Source organism: Eulemur rufifrons, chromosome 12 (genome assembly GCF_041146395.1).
Source record: "Eulemur rufifrons isolate Redbay chromosome 12, OSU_ERuf_1, whole genome shotgun sequence".
NCBI lineage: Eukaryota > Metazoa > Chordata > Mammalia > Primates > Lemuridae > Eulemur > Eulemur rufifrons.
This window is the reverse complement of record NC_090994.1, coordinates 23,592,599-23,608,552: the sequence shown is the minus strand read 5'-3', so window position 1 is coordinate 23,608,552 and position 15,954 is coordinate 23,592,599. Positions and strand designations below refer to the sequence as shown.

General features: G+C 35.0%; 1 protein-coding gene across 1 annotated transcript in view; it reads right to left on the bottom strand.

Annotated features, from left to right (window-relative positions):
• LOC138393673 (A disintegrin and metallopeptidase domain 3-like) overlaps positions 1–15,954 on the bottom strand; it is a 122,275-nt gene that overhangs the window by 92,207 nt on the left and 14,114 nt on the right. The gene's annotated exons all lie outside the window — the stretch shown is intronic.

Below are 15,954 nucleotides of genomic sequence, written 5' to 3'. Positions count from 1 at the left end.
GGAAACGACACCAATTGGACATCAGACTGAGGTGGGGGGTGGGGGAGGGGATGGGGGTATGCCTACACAATGAGTGCATTGCGCACCGTTTGGGGAGTGGTAACACTTGAAGGTGCTGACTCGGGAAAGGGGGGGTGGGGAAAAAAATATGAAACTATTGTTTTTAACTTGCACTGTTCACTTAATAATTTATCATGAACATTTCCCATATTATTTCATATCATTGTACAAGAAATAATGTATACATTATGAGGACATACTGTATCTAACAAGATATACTGTTAGGAAAAAAAAAAAAAAAAAAAGGACCAAAACAATCTCAAGAATGAAAAAAAAATCAACTGATACAAATATTGAGATGAGTAATAGCATGAAACTAATCATAAATGTTTAAAAGAAGCAATAATAAAATTTCATTAATGAACAGTTACAAATTCTCTTGAAATAAATGAAAGAACAGAAAATCTTAGCCAAGAAATAGAAGCCAAAAAGAAAAAAAAACAAATGAAAATATTAGAACTTAAAAATGAAATAAAATAAACAAGTAGAGAATCACTGAATAAGCTCTGTACTAGACTGCATATGACAGAGAATAGGGTCACTGAGTTGAAGAAGGGACCAAGAGAATTTACCCAACATGCCAAATGAGAAAAACAGGATGAAAAAAAATGCTTAAAGTCTCAAGGACTTATTAGAATAGCAGAAGATCTAATACATATATTATAATCTCAGAAGTAGAAGAGAAAGAACTTAGGGTTGAAATAGTATTCAAAGAAATATGACTGAAATTCTGGTCAGCAAGACATTGGAATAGGAAGCCTAGGACCCTACATCTCCCCATAAACAAACCAATTCAGCAACATTCCATGGAAAAATTCCTTTTATGAGCAATCAGGAACTAACACAAAGTCTCTTCTACCCTGGTAGGATGCAAAACCAGAATCACTAAAGCTGGTAGAGAAAATTGGGACACTATCTTGCCAGAGACCCTGTGCCCAGAGTAGCACCTTAGGATAAAAAAAAAAATACATCCTAGCAACCAGATTCACACAGGGAAGGTGAAGCATTGGCTTCTGTGTCCAGTAATCCATCCTTTTTATGGAGGCTTCCAAAAAAACTGGCATTTTTCTCACAAGTACAGGAGCTCTGAAGGGAGTGGCACAGGCCAGCAATCCAGGGAGGTGGCATCTTGCGTGGTAGATGTCATTGATCTGCCCTAGTTCCCAGCAGTGTGAGCCAACAAAAATCATAATTGACTGCTTTATTATTGAAGATTAAAACAGTTGATTGAAACTCCCAAAATGTTCTGCCCAGCTGATGAGTAGGGGAATTCTCCTTGATGAGACTTCTCCTTCCAGTCTACAAAGAGAGGATGAGGTGTCCACTTTGTCTAATATGTAGATATCAACAAAGAGAGATTGAGAAAATGATGAATCAGGCAAACATATTCTAATCAGAATACATGATAAAGCTCCAGAAGCTTACCCTAATGAAATAAAGTTATATGATTAACCTGAAAGAGAATTAAAAACAATTCCCATTAATATGCTCACTGAGATCAAGAGAACAATGAATGAAAAAAGTAAAAATTTCAACAAAAGAAAATATATATTTAAAAAGTACCAAATATAAATTATGGAGCTAAGGAATGCAATAACTGAATTGAAAGTTTTAGTAAAGGATTTCAAAGGCAGAATAGATAAAGTAGGGAATAGCTCAACCAACTTGAAGTAAGTCATTTGACATAATTAATAAGAGAATCAAAATTTTAAAAAATGAAAAAGTGTGAAAAATCTTGCAGAACTGATAGAACACCATAAAGTGGTCCAATATACAAATAAAGGAAATTTCAGAAAGAGAAGAGGGAAAAGGCCAGAAAGTTCTTTCAAATACATAATGGCAAAAACTTTCTCAAAACTAGGGAAGGAAATTGATATCCATACCCAAAAAGACCAAAGACATCAAATGAGATGAATTTCAAGATATCCACACATAGGCATATCTTAATTAAATTTTAAAAAGTCAAAAACAAAGAGAACTTGAAAAGTAAAAAAGAATAACAACTTGTCACATACAAAGGAAATTCCATAGGATTATGAGCAGATTATCTTTTTTCAGGAGAAACCTTGGAGGCCAGAATGGAGTGGGATGATATATCAAATGTGCTGAAACAAAAACAAAAGCCAAATAAGAATACCACACAAAGCAAAACCATTCTTAAAAAAATGTTGGTCTCCAGCTATTATGGTGTTTCTGTTTATCATTTTGTTTAGATCAAGTAGAGTTTGCTTTATGAATCTGGGTGCACCTAAGTTGGGTGCATAAAAATTTAGAACTGTTATGTCTTCTTGTTGAACTGTACGCTTTACCATTATATAGTGACCCTCATTGTCTTTCATTACTTTTGTTGATTTAAAGACTAAGTTATCTGAAATCAAAACCACCATGCCAGCCTTCTTTCGGCTTCCGTTTGCTTGCAATATTGTTTACCCCCCTTCACTTTGAGTCTGAATGCATCCTTGCAGGTTAAATGTGTTTCCTGAAGACAGCAGATACTTGGCTTGTGTGTATTTATCCATTCGGCCAGCCTATGTCTCTTTAGTGGGCAGTTCAGGCCATTCAATTTATTGAGAGAACTGATAGGTGAGGCAAATTTCTGTTCATTATGTTGGGTTGAACTTTGTTGCTTTGTTTTCTCTCTTGAGCCATTGTGGTATGTGGCCTTTGACCTTTAGCTTTTGAGTGATTTTACATTCATGAATGTTTATGGTGCTGATCCATGTGTAACACTGTTTTGAGTACTTCTTGGAGGGCTGGTCTTGTCTTGGTGAATTCTCTCAGTCTTTGCTTATTTGAGAATGTCTTTATTTCTCCTTCATATACAAAACTTGGTTTTACAGGGTACAAGATTCTAGGCTGGGCATTATTCTGTTTGAGAAGAGTGAGAATGGGGCCCCTGTCTCTTCTTGCTTACAAAGTTTCAGTTAAGAAGTCTGGCGTTATTTGGATGGACTTCCTTTGTATGTTACCTGCATCTTTTGCCTTGCAGCTCATAGGAGGGCCCCTGTAGTGAATATTTTGGTCAGTCTAATGACTGCATGTTGTGGGGTCTTCCTGTATGCAATGAATCTCCCAGGAGTCCTTTGAGCTTCTTGTACCTGGATATCTAGATTTTTAGCAAGGTCTGGGAAATTTTCTTGTATTATATCTTCAAATAGCTTATCCAACCCTTGTGTATTTTCTTCTTCATCCTCAGGGATGCCCAGATTTAACAAGACAAACAAACGGTGAGGTAACTCATTACCACTAGATGTGCCTTACTAGACATACTAAAGGGAACTCATCAAGTTGATATAAAAAGACACAAAAAGGATCACAATAGAATAAAAAAATATATTAAACTGGTTAGTAAAAGTAAATACATAGACATAAAGAATACTACATTACTGTAATGGTGATGGGTAATTCACTTTTAATTCAAATTAAAAAGTTTTTTTTTCAGGACATTATAGGGGTACAAACATTTTGGTTACATGTTATGACTTTGCCTCACTCAAGCCAGGATTAGAGGCGTGTCCTTCCCCCATGCAATACACACCATATCCATTAGTTGTGAGTTTACCCACCTCCATCCTCCCAACCCCCAATGAATATTACTATCATGTGAGCACCTTAGTGTTGATCAGTTAGTGCCAATTTGATGGCGAGTACATGTGAAGCTCATTCTCCCATTCTTGTGATACCTCACTTCAGGGGTTGGGCTCAAGCTCTATTCAGGATAATATAAGAGGTACTAGATCACCATTGTTTTTTGTAATCGAGTAGTGTTCTATTGTATATATACACCATACTTTATTAATCCACTCATGTATTTATATGCACTTTGGTTGTTTCCACATCTTTGCAATAGTGAATTGTGTTGCCATAAACATTTGAGTGCAGATGTCATCATAGAACGTCTTTTGTTCTTTTGAGTAGATGCCTACTAGTGCTATTGCTGGATCAAATGGTATTTCTATTTTTAACACTTTGAGGTATCTCCAAATTATCTTCTACAGAGGTTGTACTAATTTGCAGTCCCACAAGCAGTGTACGAGTGTTCATATCTTTCACATCCTCTCCAGCATTTGTTGTTTTGGGACTTTTTGATAAAAGATATTCTCACTGGAGTTAGGTGATATCTCATTGTGGTTTTGATCTGCATTTCCCTGATGATTAGAGATGTTGAGAAAATTAAGTACTCACCAGAAAATTGGTTTCCCTGATCATCACCTAAATACAAATCTGGAAACGACACCAATTGGACATCAGACTGAGGTGGGGGGTGGGGGAGGGGATGGGGGTATGCCTACACAATGAGTGCATTGCGCACCGTTTGGGGAGTGGTAACACTTGAAGGTGCTGACTCGGGAAAGGGGGGGTGGGGAAAAAATATGAAACTATTGTTTTTAACTTGCACTGTTCACTTAATAATTTATCATGAATATTTCCCATATTATTTCATATCATTGTACAAGAAATAATGTATACATTATGAGGACATACTGTATCTAACAAGATATACTGTTAGACTCTTTGATTCTGTAAAATTAAATTGAAAAAAAAAAGTTAAAAGACAAAAGTATTGACATAACCATAACTAAAACGTGTTAAAAGATGTATCAAAACATGTATCAAAAGACATAGATTGATGAGTGGATGAAAAACCAAAGGCCAACTATAAAGTTTATAACAAACTCACTTTAGACTTAAACACACACAGGCTGAAAGGCAAAGAATGGAAAAGAGATATTCTATGCAAATGGTCACTGGAAGAAGGCAGGGATTTCTATACTTATATCAGATAAAATGGATTTTAAGACACAAACTCATAAGAAACAAAGAAGGAAATTTTGTAATCTTAAAAGGTTCAATATCTTAAGAAAATATAATTATAAATATTTATATAGTCAATATTAGAACACATAAATAAACTGAAGAGAGGAAGAGACACAAATATAATAATAATAGGAAACTTCAATATACTAATTTAAATCGTGGATAGAACAGCCAAACAGAAGGTTAATAGGGAAACACAAGACTTGAATAACACTATAGACCAAATAGTTCTAACACATACAGAATATTTTATCCAACAGTAGCAGAGTACACTTTCTTCTCAATTGCACATGGATCTTTTTCCAGATATTAGGTGACACATTAGGTCACAAAACAAGTCTAACAAATTTAGGTGATTAAAATCATACTAAATATCTCCTCAGAACAGAATAGAATGAAACTAGACATAAATAGTATAAGAAAAACTAGAAAATTAACAAATATGATGAAATTAAACAACACACTATTGAACAATCTTCAAGTGAAAAAAAAATCAAAAAGGATATTAGAGCACTCATATACTGCTGGTGGGACTGCAAACTGGTGCAACCCCTATGGAAAGCATTATGGAGATACCTTAAACAGATTCAGGTAGACCTACCATTTGATCCAGCAATCCCATTATGGGGCATCTACCCAAAAGAACAAAAGTCATTCCATAAAAAAGACACCTGTACCTGAATGTTTATAGCAGCACAATTCACAATTGCAAATGTGGAAATAATCCAAATGCCCATCAATTCATGAGTGGATTAGTAAAATGTGGTATATGTATACCATGGCATATTACTCAGCTATAAGAAATAACGGTGATATAGAATCCCTTTTGTTCTCCTGGAGAGAGTTGGAACCCATTCTATTAAGTGAAGTATCTCAAGAATGGAAAAATAAGTGCCACATGTACTCACCAGCAAATTGGTTTCCCTGATCATCACCTAAGTGCACATTTGGGAATAACACCAATTGGGTTTTGGAATGAGGTGGGGGGTGGGGGAAGGGGATGGGTGTATACCTACATGATGAGTGCAATGCGCACTGTCTGGGGAATGGACACACTTGAAGCTCTGACTCGGGGGGGATGGGCGGGACATGGGAAATATATATAACCTGAACTTTTGTACCCCCATGATAAGCTGAAATAAAAAAAAAGGATATTAGAAAATACCTTGAGACAAATGAAAATAACAAAAACAACAAATACTAAAACAAATGGATGCAGCAAAAGGCAATACTAACAGGAAAGTTCATAGCAATATATGCCTACACTAACAAAGAGGAAATATCTCAAATAACATGTTTGACCTGCAGAAGATAGAAAAAGAAGATAAAACTAAGCCCAAATTAAGCATAAAAAAAGAAAACAGAAAAGATTAGAACAGAAATAAAACAGATAACAGAAAAACAACATGAAAATCAACAAAAGTGAGCTTAGTTTTTGAAAGTATAAAATTATAATTCTATTTAGCTACACTCAGAAAACAAGAGAATACCCAGATAAATTAAATCAAAGACTTTACAACTTATGCCACAGAAATAAAAAAAGACTGTTTACGATAATACTATGAACAATTATGTATCAGCAAACTGAGTAACCAAGAAGAAATTGATAAATTTCTAGAAAAACACAACCTACCAAGACAGAATCATGAGGAAGTACAAATTCTAAAAAGACCAATGACTAGTATAGAGATCAGATCAGTAATAAAAAATTCCCAACCAAGATAACTCCAATATCATAGAATTTCACTGATGAATTCTACCAAACATTTAAAGATGAATTAACACCAATCCTCAAACTCTTCCAAGAAATTGAAAAGGAGAAAACGCCCCCAAATTCATTTGATGAGGCCAGAAACCAGAGCCATAGAAAACATACTGCAAGACGAGAAAACTACAAGCCAATATCCCTGATGCACATAGATGTAAAAATTCTCCAAAACATCTAAATTCAAAAGCTGTTAAAAGCATGATACAACCTGATCATGTAGGATTTATCTCTGGAATGTAAGTACAGTTGAACATAAGAAAATCAATTAATGTTATACACTATATTATAGAATAAAGAAGAACAAAATTCACAGGATCAGATTAATAGATATAGGAAAAGCACGTAATATAAGCAACACATGCTTATGATTAAAAAAAGCTTTCAGAAAACCAGGAGTAGAAGAAAATTACCTCAACATGATAAAGGTCATTATAGGAGAACTCCATAGCTAACATTATACTCAATGGTGAAAACCTGAAGCCTTTCTCTTTAAAATAAAGAATAATGCAAAGATATTTACTCTCATAATTTCTATTCAATGTAATATTGATAATATTGTCCTGAGTAATTAGACAATAAAAAGATATAAGAAGACATCTAAATTAGAAAGCAAGAAATAAAACCAGTCCTTCATTTAGGTGGCATGATTTGCATAAAATTCTAAAGATTCTTCCTAAAAAAAAAATAATCACACACACACACACAAATCCCAAATTTAGTGGTTTTCTGGTGGTACATCAACACGATGGCCTAAGTTGCCCAGTGCTTATTCCACAAAAAGGGACCAAAACAACAAATAAACAAATTTCTTTTGACTTGAGTGAGTGAAGAAATATGCCAGGGAACAACAGGGGAGTGGCAAAATTTCTGTGGAGTACATAAGCCCAGAATAGAATCATAGACAGGGGAATGAGACCTCCTGTCTCTGCCACACTGTCTACCTCACAAGGATCAGCTTAAAGTTAAAGAGAACTTCTTACAAGGAAAAGATATGCTGAAGACCTTCAGCAGTTCCCACTGTAAGTAAAGACACTAGTAATTATTGATGTGTGACTGTCCCTAGTCCTCACAGTCCTAAATCCAGTTTAGGGAGCTGCTACTGGAAGACAGTACAGCAGCATGGATCTCAGAGTAGAAGCCCGTCTCACACCTTTCACCTACGTAATTTATACTGCTATGGCATGGTGCCATCTTGAACCCAAACCCACTGGTAGAGTGCATCCAGCCTTGTGGGCCAGTTGCCACTGAATTACTCTCTCCATCCCTGAGGATGTCCCATCATTTCACTACATCAACATAGGTGCCTGAGCTTACTCCCCTGGCTGCCCGGAGCCTAAGCTAGACACAGCAACCAATACCCCTATGTCTGGACACACACCACCCTCCACCCTGGTTCAACAGTTATTCCAGCAGTGGCCCTGCCTCCCCAAAGGGACCACCACATATTCTTTTGGTCCATTGCATCTGTATACACCAGAGCTTGGCCTGACAGCCAATCTAGTGGCAGACCTGCCTCCCTGGAAAGCCCACTTCACAGCTGGCCGCCCCTTCCTGCATGGGAATGCTCAGCCTCACAGCCTGCTAGGCAGTGACACTGATCCCTGAAGAGCCCATTGCACAGCCCATCAACATTCTGCACCTGCATGTATTCAGCCCAACAACCAGCCTAGAACCTTCTACCCTCAAGAAATCTGTGCCATTGCCATTACAAACTCATACCGTCAAGGCCACTGAGGAAATTGCAGACATTGCTGACAAGGATTACAGCTGAACAAACTGCACAGACACCACATTACTAAGTCCACCCAGAATAAAAGCCAATGCACCAAACCCAAATGACACCCTAGGATCCATCTACAGAAAAAAAGTCTCTCCCTATAAAATCAACTTTATAAAATTAGAAGAAAAAAAGGACTATTCCACTACATGTGCAGATATCAATCTAGGGACACAAGAAATATTAACAAGAAAGAAAACATAACCTTCCTCCCCAAAAATGTGTCTAGTATCAGCTCCAAAGAAAAGAATATTTATAAAATGTCTGAAACAGAATTCAAAATAATGATATTAAGGACATTCAGTGAGATACTAGAGAACACAAGCAAACAATTTAATGAATTCAGGAAAAGAATTCATTATCTGAACGATAAATTTAACAAAGAGATATCCTAAGGGGGGGGGAAACAAACAGAAATCACAGAGCTAAAGAATTCAATGAACAGATAAAAAATACAATTGAGAACTTCAACAACAGACTAAATTAAATAGAAAAAAAGAATTTCTGGACTTGAAGACTGGTCTTTTGAAGTAACCTGGAAGAGGAAAATAAGAAATTAAAAAGTGAAGTAAATCTGTAGGACTCTGGGACACCATTAAGTGAACAAATATTAGCATTATTTCTGTGTCAGAAGGAAGAGAGATAAAGAAAGACACAGAAAAATTATTTAACAAAATGATAGCAGCTGGAAAGTCCCTAAGTCTTAGGAGAGATATAAACATTCAGATCAAGGAATCTCAAAATTCTCCAATTAGATTCAGCCCAAAATTATCCTCTCCAAGGCATGCTATAATCAAACAGTCAAAAGACTAAGATAAAGAGTAAAATTTAACCAGCCTGAGCAAGAGCGAGACCCCATCTCTACTAAAAATAGAAAGGAATTATACGGACAGCTAAAAATATATATAGAAAAAAAAAATTAGCCGGGCATGGTGGTGCATGCCTGTAGTCCCAGCTACTCGGGAGGCTGAGACAGGAGGATTGCTTGAGCCCAGGAGTTTGAGGTTGCTGTGAGCTAGGCTGACGCCACGGCACTCACTCTAGCCTGGGCAACAGAGTGAGACTCTGTCTCAAAAAAAAAAAAAAAAAAAAAAAAAAGAGTAAAATTTAAAAGCTCCAAGAGAAATGTGTCAAGTCATATATTAGAAATTCCCAGTAGACTATCAGCAGATTTCTTAGCAGAAACCTCGAAGGCCAAGAGAAAAATAGGATCATATATTCAAAAGTGCCAGAGAAAAATGAAACTGGAAATAAAAGGATAATAATTACTATCATGAAAACACAGGAAAGTATAAAACTCCCAGTAAAGGTAAATTCATAATCAAATACAGAATTCCCAAGTGCTGTAATGGTACAACATAAATCTTTCAATTCTCTAGTACAAAGGTTTAAAGTCAAAATAGTCAAATAAAACAACAGGTATAATTAGTGGCTAAGGACCACACAACAGATAAAGACATAAATTATGGCAACAAAAATATAAATTGTGATGAGGAAGAAATAAAATCTAGAGGATTTTATGTAACCAAAGTTAAGTTGTTATCAGTTTAAAATAGTTTATTATCCCTACAAGACTCATTATGTTAGCCTCATGGTAACCACACACACAAAAATATAACATATAGACAAATAAAAAAGAAGAAATAAACTTAGCATCACATAAAACCACGAAACTACAGAAGAAAACAAGAAAATAATGAACAAAGGATCTACAAAACCACCATATAACAATTAGCAAAATGGCAGGTGTAAGTTCTTATCTAACAATAAACTTGAATAAAAATGAATTAAAATCTCTAAATAAAAGATGTTGAGTGGCTAAATGATGTTTTATAAAAAGACCTTACTATATGCTGCTTATAACAGACCCACCTCATCATTAATGACAGAGTAAAAGTGAAGAGATGAAAAAAGATATTCCACGTAAACAAAATCCAAAAGTAAGGAGTAGCCATATTTACACCAGATAAGACACATTTTCAGTCAAAAATATAAAAATAGACAAAGAATAATGTATAATGATAAATGATATAAGAAATATAAATAGTTATGTATTTTATATAAGATTATTTTATGCAACATTAAAAGGTTAAATTTCACAAGAGATTATAACAATTGCAAATATATATGCACCCAACACCGAAACAGTGTTACTATCTAATATCTAGATATTATTAGACTGGACTGCAATACAATAGATAGATTGCAATACAATAACTGTAAGAGACTTTAACACCCCACTTTCAGTGTTGGACAGATCATCTAGATAGAAAATAAACGAAGAAACATCAGACATTAATTGCACAATAAGCTAAATGGACTTAACAGACATTTACATAACACTCAATTTAAATTAATAATCTGGAAGTTTGGAAAGTGTACCAACACATAAAAACTAAATAACATGCTTCTGAAACTGTTGGGTCAATGAAGAAATTAAAAAGAAAATTAATACATTTGTTAATGAAGAAAATTATTCAAATTGGCTAGGGACATTGTCTAATATCAAAAGAACTTTAAAAGGCTATCCTTTACTGGCAAGGTACTTCCTGACTTCCTGGACAAAGCATCAATGGAATCAATTTAGAAAAAGGGTTCTTATAGTCCAGGCCTTCTTGTATAACCTTTTGGACTAGCAGCTGATGTTTATCCTTTCCCTTCTAGGCTTGGGGGTTAGCAGCTTTATAGATAAGGGCAGTCCTGATGGGAAAGCTGGCTGAATTTGCACAAAACGGTACAGTTAGCCTATCTCTTCCTGGCTTAAGTCCTGGAGCTCACTTCTCTCCCTTACTGCTTAATGTCCCAGAGTGGGGCACTATTTTCTTCATTAAAAGCCTGTTCACGCAGATATCCTTTCTCCTCAGTGACTTTCTTCATGGCGTCAAAGAACTTGTCTGCTGCCTCTTTGTTGGCAGAAGATATTTCCCTTGTTATCCTGATATTTTTTTTAAGCCAAATCTCTTTCTAAAATTATCAAGCCATCCTTTGCTGGCATTAGTTTTTCCAGCTTTATATCCTTCCCTTTCCTTTTGCTTTAAGTTGTCATACATTGAAGTCACTTTTTGTCAAATCATATTAGAGTCTACAGAGGTCTGGCTTTCTTATAGTAATCCTACCCCAGATAAAAAATACATTTTCAACATGAAATAAAAAGTTATTTCACAAAATGTGTAAGGTTTTCATGCCTTCTGGCATAGCTACAGTGACAAATTCACAAGTTTTCTTTTCTTTTTTATGATGAATGGCCCTTACAGTAGATTCATTTATCTTGAAATGCAGGCGACTGCAACTGCAAATCTCAACCTACAGAATGTATCAAGCAGTTCGATTTCATGACTTTGCTTCCTGGGAGCACTTCCAGTATCACCAGCATCACTTCCTATAGGTCCCATGGTGTTAGTCAAGGTTTATGGTATTGCACAAAACACAATAAAAAATACTCAAGAACCACAAGAGGTCACCTTTTACTGTGATATGCAATTTACTGGGGAGATAAAATGCTCACATGGAGATGATCAGTATCACACGGCATTTTAAGTGGATACTCACAACTCTTGAGTTCACTGCAATTGTAGCAGGAGGTGGCTATAAAATTATTACAGTAGCACAGTATATACTAAAGTTAATTCTATGGAATTATGATTTAATATTACATATTTATGTTTGTTTACATTTCTCTCAACTGAATTGCATCATATAAGAGTTTGGGTGTGTAAGTTTTGATAAATTTTAACTTATTATAATGGATTGGTATACCACCATAAATGATAAAATAGACTAGTATGTACATATATTATATGCATTCATAACATACCTAACTTTTTCTTAATTGTTTTATATTTCCAGGCCCAGAAGTTCACTTGAAAGTTTTTTCTCTAATTGTTACAAAGCTCAAAATTTTTTAAAAATATATCTACTGAAAAAAAATTCATGTATATGTAGACCTGCACAGTTCAAAATCATGTTGTTTAATGGTCAGTGCGATGCGCACTCTCTGGGGAATGGACATGCTTGAAGCTCTGACTCAGCGGGGGAGTTGGAGGTGCAAGGGCAATATACGTAACCTAAACTTCTGTACCCCCATAATATGCTGAAATAATAAAAATAAATAAATAAATAAAAAATGGTCAACTGTACAGCATATTGTTCTGGGATGCAGGTAAAGCAACGATGAGAGGAAAATTTTACTACTAAAATGCTTGAAACAGAAAAGAGAAAACAGCACAGGTCAATAATATGACTTCTTCCTTGAACAAACTAGAAAAAGACCAAAATAAATCCAAACCAAGTATGAAGGAAAAAGAAAAAAGTAACAAACATAAGAGCAAAAACCAATGAAATTAAAAACAGAAAAAATAGAGAAAATCAAGTCAAAGCTATTTTGTTGACAAATTTAATAAGATTTCAACTTCAGCAAGATGACAAAGTTAAAAAGAGAGAACAGAAATCATCAATGTCAGGGATGAAACAGCAGCACAGCTTCTATTTTCATTAAAAGGAAAATACAGAGATACTATGAACAAATTTATATCCATAAATTAACCAACTGAGATGAAATTAGAAAATATATCTTCAAAAATAACCAACCACCAAAGCAATACAAACGAAACATAAACTGAATATTTGTATAACCGATAAATAAATTTAATGGGCAATTAAAAAGCTCCCTATCACACACACAATTCCCCCAGGCCCAGATGATTTTACTGAACAATTTTACAAAAGAGGTTAAGAATCAACACATATTTACACATCTTCCAGAATAGTACTCCCCAACATATATATATATATGTTGGTATGTGTGTATGTGTGTGTGTTCATTCTTTGACATGCAGTCAAAGAATGAACCTTGATCCAAACATCACATCTTATACAAAATTATCTCAAAATAGATACAGAATAAAATGTAAAGCATACAACTTCTAGAAAGAAAAAAAAAAACAGGAAATCTTCAGGAACTAGTGCTACGTAGGGTTCTTAGATTTGACACCAAAACAACCCTTCACAAAAAGGAAAAATTGCTAAATTAGCCCTCATCAAAATCAAAAATTTCTGATCATTGCGAGACCCTACAAAAAGAATGAAAAGAAAAATCATAGACTGGGATAAAATATTTGCAAACCATGTTTGTCAAAGGACATGTTAAAATATAGAAAACCCAAAAATCAATGGTAAAAACACAAACTCCAATTAGAAAAAGAGCAAAAGCCATTAAGAGACATTTCACCAAAGGTGACACATCAGCACATGAAAATATGTACTGCCTCACTAGTGATTAGGAATAAAAACAATCAAAACTACATATACCGGCCAGGCGCGGTGGCTCACGCCTGTAATCCTAGCACTCTGGGAGGCCGAGGTGGGCGGATCGTTTGAGCTCAGGAGTTCGAGACCAGCCTGAGCAAGAGTGAGACCCCACCTCTACTAAAAATAGAAAGAAATTATATGGACAGCTAAAAATATATATAGAAAAAATTAGCCGGGCATGGTGGTGCATGCCTGTAGTCCCAGCTACTCGGGAGGCTGAGACAGGAGGATCGCCTGAGCTCAGGAGTTTGAGGTTGCTGTGAGCTAGGCTGACACCACGGCACTCACTCTAGCCTGGGTAACAGAGTGAGACTCTGTCTCAAAAAAAAAAAAAAAAAAAAAAAAAACTACATATACCCATAATAATTTGAAATTAAAAAATAAAAAAAACCACTTTGCTAAATTGTTGGGATAAAAAACCACATGAGATATCACTACATAACTATAAGAATGGTTAAGATAATTGTTTTTATATAGTGATAACACCAAATGGTGGCAAGGATGCAGAAACACTGTACCTCTCATATATTGCTGGTGGGAACACAAAGTGGTAAAACACAAATGCTCTTAAAAATGATTTGGTATTTTCTTTAAAAAGTAAATATAGATTTACCTTATGACCTGACAATCACATTCCTGGCATGTATTCCACGGAAGTTAAAAGTTTATATTCACAAAACACACTGTACATGAATGATCATAGAAAGATTATTTTTAATAGTCAAACACTACAATAACCAAGATATCTCTTAACAGGTGAGGTGCTCCTTTCATCCTACTATATTGAACTAGTTGGTGTGAGGATAACCTGGTGTTTCTTTGTGGGAAAGTGGTTGTTTAGGAATTCAATTTTTAAATAGACGTCAAGTGATTGAAATTGTTTATTTTTTTCTTCACTCAATTTTGATACATTGCCTTTCCAAATAGGCCACTTCATCTAAATTATCAAATTCATTGGCATAAAACTTTCATGATATTCTAAAATATCATTTTATTTTCTATATGACTAATAACACTGCCTTTTATCCCTAATATCGACAGGATTTTCCCTTTTTGTTCTAGATAAGACTTACTGGGGGTTATGAATTTTATTAGTCCTTTTAAAGAACTGTATTTTTGCTTTTATTTTTTTGTCTCTTCTTTTACTTTTTTCTATATCATTAATATTTGTCCTTATCCGAATTATTTTCTTCCTCTACTATTTTTTTCTTGTATAATATTGCATTCTGTAGTCAAAAGATATCTCCTTAATCCTTTCAATGTTGGCTTTCAGACATTAGGATAAGAGTAGCCCTTTCTTCAGAGTTTGATCCTTTCTCCAAGGATTTGCTGTCCTGATCTTCACTGAATGCCTTACCTGAGTACCAAGGTCACTGGCCAATGCACTGGCTGAAAATCCAACATGTCTAAACAATGATAGACCTTTGGTATCTCCATTTTACTCAAAACTCTTCAGTAGAGTCTTGCCCAGCAAATGTGCAGCCTAATTTACAGTCAAGCAGAGAAGGATAAACACAGAGAAAACAGATTTGAGAGCGAGAGCCCCCTTCATCTCTGGTACTATGTCATGAAAGTTACAAGTGCTTCAGCAGTCCTCAACTCCAAACTCTTATTAGAGTTCTACTTGGATCTACCTCCCTAAGCTGTGATCCAGACATTATTCCCAATCAGAGAGCAAAGTTAAATGGGAAACTCATTTTCTGTACTTTCTTTCTCTCAGGAACAAAATTCTTTATCTGCCTACTGTCAAATGTCTCAAAACAGCTGCCCCATATATTTTTCTGCTTTCTATTTGTAATATGGTAGGAAGGGCAAATCCTTTACTAATTACCATATTTTTAATTCCATTATTTCTCAATTCCAATATAGCAATAGAATCTGATCAATCATTGGCATTGGTCTCTTCTCAATCATGTGTTCTAGCAAAATATTTATTTATTAGATATTAATAAATGTATATTTATAAATATATTTTAAATATATTAATATTTATTAATATCTTACAGAGTAAAATTAACTTTCCCACATAATTTCAAAAATTTCTTGGCTCCTGACTGCCTTTTGAAGACAATTCAAAGTCTGATGTTTTGCACATGACCCTATTCACATTCTATACACAATCTGCTTGTGCTTCCTAAATCTCACCAGTTCCCTGAGGTCTTTCTAGAAAGTAATTTCTTTACTGCTCAGGTCCTCTGATAATATCAATTGAAACTTCTCAGCA